Below are 12,712 nucleotides of genomic sequence, written 5' to 3'. Positions count from 1 at the left end.
GTGAAAGGTCCTCAGTTTGAAACCAGGAGGAAACACTGCTCTTTGACATGTGCAGTAGGTACTGTACTATTAACAGAGAATAGTTATTTTCATAAATGCCTACTTTTGGAAATTTGAACACGTGCCATGAATATCTGTAAAATTCGGTTTACTTCTTGCAGGAAAATCAAGCAGCAGTTTCTGTAGTGTAGTGGTTATCACGTTTGCTTTACACGCGAAAGGTCCTCGGTTCGAAACCGGGCGGAAACAGTGCTCTTTGACAAGTGCAGTAGGTACTCTACTATTAACAGAGAATAGTTTTTTTCATAAAAGCCTAATTTTGGAAATTTGAACACGTGCCATGAATATCTGTAAAATTCGGTTTACTCCTTGCAGATAATTGTTGCAGAAGTTTCTGTAGTGTAGTGGTTATCAGGTTCGCTTAACACGCGAAAGGTCCTCGGTTCGAAACCGGGCGGAAACAGAGCTCTTTGACACGTGCAGTAGGTACTGTACTTTCAACAAAGAATTGTTATTTTCATGAATTCTGTATTTTGGAAATTCGAATACGTGCCATGAATATCTGTAAAATTCGGTTTACTCCTCGCAGCTAAATGTAGCAGCAGTTTCTGTAGTGTAGTGGTTATCACGTTTGCTTCACACGCGAAAGGTCCCTGGTTCGAAACCGGGCGGAAACAACACTCATTGACACATTGTGATTTACCGTAGTGGTAACAGAAAATTTCATGAATTCTTTATTTTGGAAATTCGAATACGTGCCCTGAATATCTGTAAAATTCGGTTTACTTCTTGCAGGAAAATCAAGCAGAAGTTTCTGTAGTGTAGTGGTTATCACGTTCGCTTTACACGCGAAAGGTCCTCGGTTCGAAACCGGGCGGAAACAGTGCTCTTTGACACCTGCAGCAGGTACAGTGCTTTTAAAAGAGAATAGTTATTTTCATAAATGCCTAAATTTGGAAATTTCAACACGTGCCATGAATATCTGTAAAATTCGGTTTACTCCTTGCAGCTGAATGTAGCAGCAGTGTCTGTAGTGTAGTGGTTATCACGTTCGCTTTACACGTGAAAGGTCCTCAGTTTGAAACCGGGAGGAAACAGTGCTCTTTGACATGTGCAGTAGGTACTGTACTATTAACAGAGAATAGTTATTTTCATAAATGCCTAATTTTGGAAATTTGAACACGTGCCATGAATATCTGTAAAATTCGGTTTACTCCTTGCAGATAATTGTTGAAGCAGTTTCTGTAGTGTAGCGGTTATCACGTTTGCTTAACATGCGAAAGGTCCTCGGTTTGAAACCGGGCGGAAACAGAGCTCTTTGACACGTGCAGTAGGTACTGTACTTTCAACAAAGAATTGTTATTTTCATGAATTCTGTATTTTGGAAATTCGAATACGTGCCATGAATATCTGTAAAATTCGATTTACTCCTCGCAGCTAATTGTAGCAGTAGTTTCTGTGGTCTAGTGGTTATCACGTTTGCTTCACACGCGAAAGGTCCCTGGTTCGAAACCGGGCGGAAACAACGCTCATTGACACATTCTGAAGTACCATAGTGGTAACAGAAAATTTCATGAATTCTTTATTTTGGAAATTCGAATACGTGCCATGAATATTTTTAAAATTCGGTTTACTCCTTGCAGAAAAATCAAGCAGCAGTTTCTGTAGTGTAGTGGTTATCACGTTCTCTTTACACGTGAAAGGTCCTCAGTTTGAAACTGGGAGGAAACAGTGCTCTTTGACACGTGCAGTAGGTACTGTACTATTAACAGAGAATAGTTATTTTCATAAATGCCTAATTTTGCAAATTTGAACGCGTGCCATGAATATCTATAAAATTCGGTTTACTCCTTGCAGATAATTGTTGCAGAAGTTTCTGTAGTGTAGTGGGTATCACGTTCGCTTAACACGCGAAAGGTCCTCGGTTCGAAACCGGGCGGAAACAGAGCTCTTTGACACGTGCAGTAGGTACTGTACTTTCAACAAAGAATTGTTATTTTCATGAATTCTGTATTTTGGAAATTCGAATACGTGCCATGAATATCTGTAAAATTCAGTTTACTCCTCGCAGCTAAATGTAGCAGCAGTTTCTGTAGTGTAGTGGTTATCACGTTTGCTTCACACGCGAAAGGTCCCTGGTTCGAAACCGGGCGGAAACAACACTCATTGACACATTGTGATTTACCGTAGTGGTAACAGAAAATTTCATGAATTCTTTATTTTGGAAATTCGAATACGTGCCCTGAATATCTGTAAAATTCGGTTTACTTCTTGCAGGAAAATCAAGCAGAAGTTTCTGTAGTGTAGTGGTTATCACGTTCGCTTTACACGCGAAAGGTCCTCGGTTCGAAACCGGGCGGAAACAGTGCTCTTTGACACCTGCAGTAGGTACAGTACTTTTAAAAGAGAAAAGTTATTTTCATAAATGCCTAAATTTGGAAATTTCAACACGTGCCATGAATATCTGTAAAATTCGGTTTACTCCTTGCAGCTGAATGTAGCAGCAGTGTCTGTAGTGTAGTGGTTATCACGTTCGCTTTACACGTGAAGGTCCTCAGTTTGAAACCGGGAGGAAACAGTGCTCTTTGACATGTGCAGTAGGTACTGTACTATTAACAGAGAATAGTTATTTTCATAAATGCCTAATTTTGGAAATTTGAACACGTGCCATGAATATCTGTAAAATTCGGTTTACTCCTTGCAGATAATTGTTGAAGCAGTTTCTGTAGTGTAGCGGTTATCACGTTTGCTTAACACGCGAAAGGTCCTCGGTTTGAAACCGGGCGGAAACAGAGCTCTTTGACACGTGCAGTAGGTACTGTACTTTCAACAAAGAATTGTTATTTTCATGAATTCTGTATTTTGGAAATTCGAATACGTGCCATGAATATCTGTAAAATTCGATTTACTCCTCGCAGCTAATTGTAGCAGTAGTTTCTGTGGTCTAGTGGTTATCACGTTTGCTTCACACGCGAAAGGTCCCTGGTTCGAAACCGGGCGGAAACAACGCTCATTGACACATTCTGAAGTACCATAGTGGTAACAGAAAATTTCATGAATTCTTTATTTTGGAAATTCGAATACGTGCCATGAATATTTTTAAAATTCGGTTTACTCCTTGCAGAAAAATCAAGCAGCAGTTTCTGTAGTGTAGTGGTTATCACGTTCGCTTAACAAGCGAAAGGTCCTCGGTTCGAAACCGGGCGGAAACAGTGCTCTTTGACACCTGCAGTAGGTACAGTACTTTTAAAAGAGAATAGTTATTTTCATAAATGCCTAAATTTGGAAATTTCAACACGTGCCATGAATATCTGTAAAATTCGGTTTACTCCTTGCAGCTGAATGTAGCAGCAGTGTCTGTAGTGTAGTGGTTATCACGTTCGCTTTACACGTGAAAGGTCCTCAGTTTGAAACCGGGAGGAAACAGTGCTCTTTGACATGTGCAGTAGGTACTGTACTATTAACAGAGAATAGTTATTTTCATAAATGCCTAATTTTGGAAATTTGAACACGTGCCATGAATATCTGTAAAATTCGGTTTACTTCTTGCAGGAAAATCAAGCAGCAGTTTCTGTAGTGTAGTTGTTATCGCGTTCGCTTTACACGCGAAAGGTCCTCGGTTCGAAACCGGGCGGAAACAGTGCTCTTTGACAAGTGCAATAGGTACTGTACTTTCAACAAAGAATTGTTATTTTCATGAATTCTGTATTTTGGAAATTCGAATACGTGCCATGAATATTTTTAAAATTCGGTTTACTCCTTGCAGCTAATTGTAGCAGTAGTTTCTGTGGTCTAGTGGTTATCACGATTGCTTCACACGCGAAAGGTCCCTGGTTCGAAACCGGGCGGAAACAACACTCATTGACACATTCTGAAGTACCATAGTGGTAACAGAAAATTTCATGAATTCTTTATTTTGGAAATTCGAATACGTGCCATGAATATTTTTAAAATTCGGTTTACTCCTTGCAGAAAAATCAAGCAGCAGTTTCTGTAGTGTAGTGGTTATCACGTTCTCTTTACACGTGAAAGGTCCTCAGTTTGAAACTGGGAGGAAACAGTGCTCTTTGACACGTGCAGTAGGTACTGTACTATTAACAGAGAATAGTTATTTTCATAAATGCCTAATTTTGGAAATTTGAACACGTGCCATGAATATCTGTAAAATTCGGTTTACTCCTAGCAGATAATTGTTGAAGCAGTTTCTGTAGTGTAGCGGTTATCACGTTCGCTTAACACGCGAAAGGTCCTCGGTTCGAAACCGGGCGGAAACAGAGCTCTTTGACACGTGCAGTAGGTACTGTACTTTCAACAAAGAATTGTTATTTTCATGAATTCTGTATTTTGGAAATTCGAATACGTGCCATGAATATCTGTAAAATTCGGTTTACTCCTCGCAGCTAATTGTAGCAGTAGTTTCTGTGGTATAGTGGTTATCACTTTTGCTTCACACGCGAAAGGTCCCTGGTTCGAAACCGGGCGGAAACAACGCTCATTGACACATTCTGAAGTACCATAGTGGTAACAAAAAATTTCATGAATTCTTTATTTTGGAAATTCGAATACGTGCCCTGAATATCTGTAAAATTCGGTTTACTTCTTGCAGGAAAATCAAGCAGCAGTTTCTATAGTGTAGTGGATATCACGTTCGCTTTACACGCGAAAGGTCCTTGGTTCGAAACCGGGCTGAAACAGTGCTCTTAAACACGTGCAGTAGGTACAGTACTTTTAAAAGAGAATAGTTATTTTCATAAATTCCTAAATTTGGAAATTTCAACACGTGCCATGAATATCTGTAAAATTCGGTTTACTCCTTGAAGATAATTGTTGAAGCAGTTTCTGTAGTGTAGCGGTTATCACGTTCGCTTTACACGCCCCTTTTTGGAGTTTCAGGAAGTGGAAGAGAAGCAGGTGTCTGAGTGCTTGAGAGAGAATATCGGTTTTTTTTGGAGGTCTAGTTGACTTATAAGTTTGAAAGTTTGTGAGTGACTGTAGTGAAGTTTCTGTGAAACGTTTTTGCTATTGTCCCCCATCAGCGTGAGCTGTTTGGGGGATATTGCTTAAAATAACCGGACGGACAACATGGCTTCGACATCAAGAATACAAACGACGACGAGAAAGGACAACAGTGAAATCAGAATGTTAAACGAAGAACTGAAAAAAAGAACATATGAGAAGGAACTGACGGTGAACGTGGAAATAAGTGGAGAAGGGAAAATAACAACGATGGAATTGCTGAGAGGAATAAAGGAAGTTTGCGGAACAATACTGGGATGTCGAATGAAAGACGGGAATAAGTATGAAGTAACAATGTCTCATGTAAATGGAAAAGAAAGACTAATAGACGGGCTAAAGATAAAGAACTGTCAAATCATGGCTAAAGAACTAGGGAACGATGAGCTGGTGGTGTCCTTTTTGAACTTGCCCGCATACATTACGGATGAGGAGATAGAAGAGAAACTAAAAGGCTGGAAGGTGAAGGCGACCACGCCAATCAAGAGGAGGATGTGGCCAGGAACGGACATTGTAGATGGGACAAGATTTTGCAAGGTAAAGTTTACAGACAATGTGCAATCCTTGCCATATTCTACAAAATTTAACACTGTCGAGGGATTTGAATATTTTCGTGTAATCCACGACAATCAAGTGAAGGTATGTAGATTATGTATTCAGCCGGGGCACATACTTAAGGAATGTCCGGAATTCACATGCCACAAATGTAGTGAACAAGGGCATTATGCCAGAGAATGTCGGAACATAGGAAATGTGTGCAAAATGTGTGACAGACCTAAAGTTAGATGTAGCTGTAATAAGGGAGAAAATCACTTACTTTTGCAAACAATGGACCTCACGTCTGAGGAAGAGGGGAGTGTGCCTATGGAGAGGGAGGATGAGAGTGACATGGAGAGTGTGACTCCAGAGACAGTGGCAGATAAGCTTGAAGAGCCTGTAATGTCTCCTGGCAAAGCACGAGACGCCGTTTTAGTCTCTGCTGCTGACAAGGTGGAACAGCAGCACATGATGGGTGAAAGACATACACAGGTAGAGATGGTGCAAGGTGCTTCTCAGGTGCCTGAGCCAGCTTTAAGCCTGTGTAAAAATTACACCAAAGAGTGGGCTGGGTCCACTGAAGTCACGGGCACTGTTAAAGCGCACTTTTCAAAAGGCTTCCCCGCCGATCCCCCCAAAAATCCAAATAAAGAGACGGATGATGAAATAGATAGTGAGGATCTTCAGTTGTTTGTAAAAAATAAGAGGTCATTGTCGAAAACCAGGGAGATGATGGGTTTTGGAAAAAAGAAAAAGTAGGATTTTTAAGGACTTGTTTGGCTCTGATTATACTTCTGCACACATTCATAATGATTACAGTCGCATCCCTAAATGGTAACAGTTTGAGAAACATGAGCAAATTTGAGCAGGTATTAGTGTCTGTTAAGGCAGACATGTTGTGTTTTCAAGAGACCAATTGGACAGACTCCAAAATGCAGGAGATTAAGAGTAAATGGTCAGATTTAATTTTTTGTAGTCATGGAGGGGATAAAACATGTGGTGTGGCTATTTTGATAAAAAATGATGTGGTGCAAAATGTAAAAGAAATATATGCTGACAATGATGGCAGACTTATTGTAATTGAATTTGAAGTTCAAAATGTAGTTTTTCGTTTAATTAATGTTTATGCTTCAAACATTGAATCTGAAAGGAGAGAAATGTTTCACAAATTAAAAACACTGTGCTCAGAAAACTGTATACTGATAGGAGATTTTAATGTGAGGTGTAGTAGAATAGATGCCTCTAGTTGTGCTAAATTCAGATATGACTCTTCTAGAAATGCATTATGGAAACTTATGAATGAGGAGAATCTAGTAGATATATGGAGGGCTGAAAATCCAAACAGAAGAGTATTCTCTAGAAGGCAGGTGGTTCTAAAGGAATTAAAACAAAGCAGAATTGATTTATGTCTAGCAAAACAAGAATTGGTGCAGAATGTTAAGAAGGTGTCATATACCTTTACAGCATATAGTGATCATGCAGTAATGTCATTTCAAATGGGTTTTGGTGTGGAGAGGAGAGGGGGAGGTGTCTGGTGTTTAAATGCCAGTCTGTTAAAGGAGGAAGGATATAGAAATGAAATTGTTGAATGTATTAATGATGAAATGTCTAATGTACTGTTAAAAGAGAATGTGTGTTTATGGTGGGAGGAAGTGAAAGTAAAAGTAAAAAATAGGAGTATTAGGTACGCAAAAAATCATAACCGTTTAGATAAGCAGAAAGAAATAATGCTTAGGAATAGGATGTTGCATGAACTTGAAAAGGCTGATACGGATCCAGACTATGATGTTGTGAATTATTTGAAAATCCATGCAGAGCTGGGTCGTTATGAAAAAAATAAATGTTTGGGTGCTATTGTTAGGAGCAGGGCACAGTACGCTTTGGAGGGAGAGAAATGTACATCCTTTTTTTGGGGTCTGGAAAAAAGAAAACAAACTAAGAGTTACATTGTAGAGTTGGAAGATGAAAGAGGTGTAAAGGTAAACGATTTTGTTGGGATCTTAGAGACAGTTGAAACCTTTTACAGAAATCTTTACAAAAAGAATGATGTAGATAAAGTGTGTGTTGTAAAAGTGTTGGATACAATTAGTGCCAAAGTATCGCAGGCAGATAGAATGATGTGTGATGAAGAGATTTCGATTATGGAAATCAAGGAAGCAATTGTTAGCACGCAAGGTAATAAAAGTCCGGGTTTGGATGGTTTAACAAATGAGTTCTATAAAGTCTTTGTAGATATTTTGGCACCCATTTTAGTGAGGGTGTTTCATTATATGGAAGAGAATAAGGAAATCCCTGAGTCTATGTCAACTGGAATGTTAACGATCTTATTCAAAAATAGGGGCAGTAGATTAAAGTTAGAAAATTATAGGCCTATTAGCCTTCTAAATTCGGATTATAAGATACTGACTAAAGTGTTAGCGAATAGGATGAAAAAGGTGATTGGGAGTATTATTGAATCAACACAAGCCTACGGCATACCTGGAAGAGATATTTCAGATGTAATTTGTACAATTAGGGATGTTGTTAATCAAATGAAAAATGAAGGTGGTATAGTTTTAAGTTTGGACTTTAACAAAGCTTTCGATAGAGTGGAGCACAGCTTTTTATTACAGACTTTGGAGAGGTTTGGGTTTGGGCCAAAGTTTGTATCTTGGATCAACCTGTTGTATAGTGGGGCTAAAAGTTGTGTTAAATGTAACGGAGTGTTAACAGATACTTTCCCTGTGGAGAGGTCAGTAAGGCAGGGCTGTCCTTTGTCAGCTCTGCTGTACAGTGTTTCTACAGAACCGTTAGCTACATTGATAAATAGTAATAAAGAAGTAAGGGGTGTTGGAATCCCAGGTGGTGGTGTCAGTGTTGTACATCAGTACGCTGATGACACTACTTGTACTGTGAAGGATATAGAAAGTATTGGAAGCATTATGGGGATCATAGATATATATGGCAAGGCATCGGGTGCTAAAGTTAATATAGAGAAGACTGAAATAATGTTTGTTGGGGATATCAATGTAAACGGGTGTGAGATTCCATTCAAGAGCGCAAAGGATTTTATTAAAGTGCTGGGAGTAAACATTGGTGTAAAGGAGAAAGAGGCAAAAGATATAACTTGGACTGGGATACTTAATAAAGTCAAGCTAACGTTGAATTTCTGGAAAAATAGAAAACTAAAGTTACAAGGGAAAGTAATTGTTGCAAATGCTTTGGTATTATCCAAATTTGTGTATGTTTTGGGAGTCCTGGACATGCCGGAGTGGGTCCTAAATGAATTGAATAATGTGGTGTCAAATTTTATTTGGGATGGTAAAGGAGTGAGAATATCTCAGAAAACATTGATTGCTGACTATGTGGATGGAGGTTTAAAACTTGTAGATTTAGATGTCAAAAGAAAAGCTATTAGGATAAAAACAGTAAAGAAATATTTGTATGACAGTGAAGATTATGGCTGGAAACACTTCTTTAGAGTCTACTTAGAGGAGAGTGGTGGTTGTGAGGATAATGGTTTATTGATGGGGCTTAAAAGGGCAATGTTTGAAAAGGTACCAGATTTTTATAAAGAGGTGCTAAATGCATGGGCAGAGTTGTTGCCTAATGTATATTATGAATGTGGACATATTGACCTGATTATGAATCAACCTATATTTCTGAATGAGAAAATCAAGAACAAAGAAAAAGTTTTGTATAATAAAGTATTTATGAGTGCAGGTCTACGGCAAATAAAAGATTATACTTATGAGGTAATTCCAGGGTTTTTACCTGGGGAAGCTATTTTTGACATAATCAATGAATGGGATGAAGAGGTGGGAAGGGGAACAGTGAATAATATGTATGACAAGATAAAGAATAGTATACCAAGAGCATGGGTTGATTTAATAAATAGTGAAGTTGAAAGAGAAGATTTATTTGTATTTCCTAATTTGTTCATTGGTAGCAGTAAGAAGAAAGTACATTTATCTAGTATACCAGTGAAAAGATTGTATAGAATAATGGTAGGAAAAGTGTGTAGAAGGCCGGCTGCTGAGAAATTTTGGAAAGTAGTTTTTCCGGAATTGGATGAAAAAAAGATATGGGGAAATTTAAATGTAAAATATAATAGTAAGGAGTGTGAAAATAATGATTTCAAACTAAGACATAATAGAATATTTACAAAGGTGGTGCTAAAGAAAATTAATTGTGAGATAGAAAGGGAATGCGACGTATGTGGACGTTTCCCGGAAACTCTTATGCATTTGTTTATAGAATGTGAGGATTTAAAATATTTTTTTTGTAAAGTTAAGGAAATGTTATGTAGAAACTGGGGGGGAGATTTCGTGAAAAAGTATGCGTGGGAGGAACTTTTGTTATTTGGAGTGTCTGGTAAATGTGAGGGTGCTAATGTGTGTTTGTTGAATATGGTTTTGAGTTTTGTGAGGTATGCTATTTTTTGTAGGAGGAATTATGTTTCTTTTGACAGAAAGAGGGTTCAGGTGTGGAGTATCTTTATAGCACTGTTCAGTAAACACATAGATATGTTGTTTAATTATGGGATGGAACATTTTGATGAGTCTTTTGTTGAAGGGAGTGGGTTAATTTCACGAGAGGAGAGTGGAGGTATCACTTATAATTTTTGAAAGCACTGTTTTGATATTTTCTTTGTTGATAATTTGATAGGGGGTGAATTGTTCACCTGCCTCTGTTAGTCTAGTGTCTTCTGTATTGTTCTCTGTGGATTGTACTGTAAACAGTAGATTGTACTGTAAATATTGTAAACAAACATTTTTGATAATAAAAAAAAAAAAAAAAAAAAAAAAATCACGTTTGCTTCACACGCGAAAGGTCCCTGGTTCGAAACCGGGCGGAAACAACGCTCATTGACACATTCTGATTTAATGTAGTGGTAACAGAAAATTTCATGAATTCTTTATTTTGGAAATTCGAATACGTGCCATGAATATTTTTAAAATTCGGTTTACTCCTTGCAGAAAAATCAAGCAGCAGTTTCTGTAGTGTAGTGGTTATCACGTTAGCTTTACACGTGAAAGGTCCTCAGTTTGAAACCAGGAGGAAACACTGCTCTTTGACATGTGCAGTAGGTACTGTACTATTAACAGAGAATAGTTATTTTCATAAATGCCTACTTTTGGAAATTTGAACACGTGCCATGAATATCTGTAAAATTCGGTTTACTTCTTGCAGGAAAATCAAGCAGCAGTTTCTGTAGTGTAGTGGTTATCGCGTTCGCTTTACACGCGAAAGGTCCTCGGTTCGAAACCGGGCGGAAACAGTGCTCTTTGACAAGTGCAGTAGGTACTCTACTATTAACAGAGAATAGTTATTTTCATAAATGCCTAATTTTGGAAATTTGAACACGTGCCATGAATATCTGTAAAATTCGGTTTACTCCTTGCAGATAATTGTTGCAGAAGTTTCTGTAGTGTAGTGGTTATCACGTTCGCTTAACACGCGAAAGGTCCTCGATTCGAAACCGGGCGGAAACTGAGCTCTTTGACACGTGCAATAGGTACTGTACTTTCAACAAAGAATTGTTATTTTCATGAATTCTGTATTTTGGAAATTCGAATACGTGCCATGAATATCTGTAAAATTCGGTTTACTCCTCGCAGCTAAATGTAGCAGCAGTTTCTGTAGTGTAGTGGTTGTCACGTTTGCTTCACACGCGAAAGGTCCCTGGTTCGAAACTGGGCGGAAACAACGCTCATTGACACGTTCTGATTTACCGTAGTGGTAACAGAAAATTTCATGATTCTTTATTTTGGAAATTCGAATACGTGCCCTGAATATCTGTAAAATTCGGTTTACTTCTTGCAGGAAAATCAAGCAGAAGTTTCTGTAGTGTAGTGGTTATCACGTTCGCTTTACACGCGAAAGGTCCTCGGTTCGAAACCGTGCGGAAACAGTGCTCTTTGACACCTGCAGTAGGTACAGTACTTTTAAAAGAGAATAGTTATTTTCATAAATGCCTAAATTTGGAAATTTCAACACGTGCCATGAATATCTGTAAAATTCGGTTTACTCCTTGCAGCTAAATGTAGCAGCAGTTTCTGTAGTGTAGTGGTTATCACGTTCGCTTTACACGTGAAAGGTCCTCAGTTTGAAACCGGGAGGAAACAGTGCTCTTTGACATGTGCAGTAGGTACTGTACTATTAACAGAGAATAGTTATTTTCATAAATGCATAATTTTGGAAATTTGAACACGTGCCATGAATATCTGTAAAATTCCGTTTACTCCTTGCAGATAATTGTTGAAGCAGTTTCTGTAGTGTAGCGGTTATCACGTTTGCTTAACACGCGAAAGGTCCTCGGTTTTAAACCGGGCGGAAACAGAGCTCTTTGACACGTGCAGTAGGTACTGTACTTTCAACAAAGAATTGTTATTTTCATGAATTCTGTATTTTGGAAATTCGAATACGTGCCATGAATATCTGTAAAATTCGATTTACTCCTCGCAGCTAATTGTAGCAGTAGTTTCTGTGGTCTAGTGGTTATCACGTTTGCTTCACACGCGAAAGGTCCCTGGTTCGAAACCGGGCGGAAACAATGCTCATTGACACATTCTGAAGTACCATAGTGGTAACAGAAAATTTCATGAAATCTTTATTTTGGAAATTCGAATACGTGCCATGAATATCTGTAAAATTCGATTTACTCCTCGCAGATAATTGTTGCAGAAGTTTCTGTAGTGTAGTGGTTATCATGTTCGCTTAACACGCGAAAGGTCCTCGGTTCGAAACCGGGTGGAAACAGAGCTCTTTGACACGTGCAGTAGGTACTGTACTTTCAACAAAGAATTGTTATTTTCATGAATTCTGTATTTTGGAAATTTGAATAAGTGCCATGAATATCTGTAAAATTCGGTTTACTCCTCGCAGCTAAATTTAGCAGCAGTTTCTGTAGTGTAGTGGTTATCAAGTTTGTTCACACGAGAAAGGTCCCTGGTTCGAAACCTGGCGGAAACAACGCTCATCGACACATTCAAGAAGTACCATAGTGTTAACAAAGAATTTCATTATTCTCTTATTTTAGAAATTCGAATACGTGCCATGAATATTTTTAAAATTCGGTTTACTCCTTGCGGCTAATTGTAGCAGTAGTTTCTGTGGTGTAGTGGTTATCACTTCCGCTTCATACGCGAAAGGTCCCTGGTTCGAAACCGGGCGGAAACAA

At 38.5% G+C, this 12,712-nt stretch overlaps 12 non-coding genes across 12 annotated transcripts; all 12 read left to right on the top strand.

The window, feature by feature from the left end:
* The first annotated feature begins 176 nt into the window (after positions 1-176).
* trnav-uac (transfer RNA valine (anticodon UAC)) lies at positions 177-249 on the top strand. Its single transcript has one exon. It is a non-coding gene; the product is annotated as a tRNA-Val (tRNA).
* A 355-nt stretch (positions 250-604) lies between these two features.
* On the top strand, positions 605-677 carry trnav-cac (transfer RNA valine (anticodon CAC)). Its single transcript has one exon. It is a non-coding gene; the product is annotated as a tRNA-Val (tRNA).
* A 133-nt stretch (positions 678-810) lies between these two features.
* On the top strand, positions 811-883 carry trnav-uac (transfer RNA valine (anticodon UAC)). Its single transcript has one exon. It is a non-coding gene; the product is annotated as a tRNA-Val (tRNA).
* Positions 884-1,872: 989 nt separating this feature from the next.
* trnav-aac (transfer RNA valine (anticodon AAC)) lies at positions 1,873-1,945 on the top strand. The gene has a single exon. It is a non-coding gene; the product is annotated as a tRNA-Val (tRNA).
* A 141-nt stretch (positions 1,946-2,086) lies between these two features.
* Positions 2,087-2,159, top strand: trnav-cac (transfer RNA valine (anticodon CAC)). Its single transcript has one exon. It is a non-coding gene; the product is annotated as a tRNA-Val (tRNA).
* Positions 2,160-2,292: 133 nt separating this feature from the next.
* Positions 2,293-2,365, top strand: trnav-uac (transfer RNA valine (anticodon UAC)). Its single transcript has one exon. It is a non-coding gene; the product is annotated as a tRNA-Val (tRNA).
* A 774-nt stretch (positions 2,366-3,139) lies between these two features.
* Positions 3,140-3,212, top strand: trnav-aac (transfer RNA valine (anticodon AAC)). Its single transcript has one exon. It is a non-coding gene; the product is annotated as a tRNA-Val (tRNA).
* A 355-nt stretch (positions 3,213-3,567) lies between these two features.
* On the top strand, positions 3,568-3,640 carry trnav-uac (transfer RNA valine (anticodon UAC)). Its single transcript has one exon. It is a non-coding gene; the product is annotated as a tRNA-Val (tRNA).
* A 561-nt stretch (positions 3,641-4,201) lies between these two features.
* On the top strand, positions 4,202-4,274 carry trnav-aac (transfer RNA valine (anticodon AAC)). The gene has a single exon. It is a non-coding gene; the product is annotated as a tRNA-Val (tRNA).
* Positions 4,275-4,621: 347 nt separating this feature from the next.
* Positions 4,622-4,694, top strand: trnav-uac (transfer RNA valine (anticodon UAC)). Its single transcript has one exon. It is a non-coding gene; the product is annotated as a tRNA-Val (tRNA).
* A 6,043-nt stretch (positions 4,695-10,737) lies between these two features.
* Positions 10,738-10,810, top strand: trnav-uac (transfer RNA valine (anticodon UAC)). The gene has a single exon. It is a non-coding gene; the product is annotated as a tRNA-Val (tRNA).
* Positions 10,811-11,370: 560 nt separating this feature from the next.
* On the top strand, positions 11,371-11,443 carry trnav-uac (transfer RNA valine (anticodon UAC)). The gene has a single exon. It is a non-coding gene; the product is annotated as a tRNA-Val (tRNA).
* Positions 11,444-12,712: the final 1,269 nt, after the last annotated feature.

Source organism: Salmo salar, chromosome 18 (genome assembly GCF_965601325.2).
Source record: "Salmo salar chromosome 18, fSalSal1, whole genome shotgun sequence".
Lineage (NCBI taxonomy): Eukaryota > Metazoa > Chordata > Actinopteri > Salmoniformes > Salmonidae > Salmo > Salmo salar.
The sequence above is the reverse complement of the archived record's forward strand: the minus strand, read 5'-3'. Positions and strand labels throughout refer to the sequence as shown.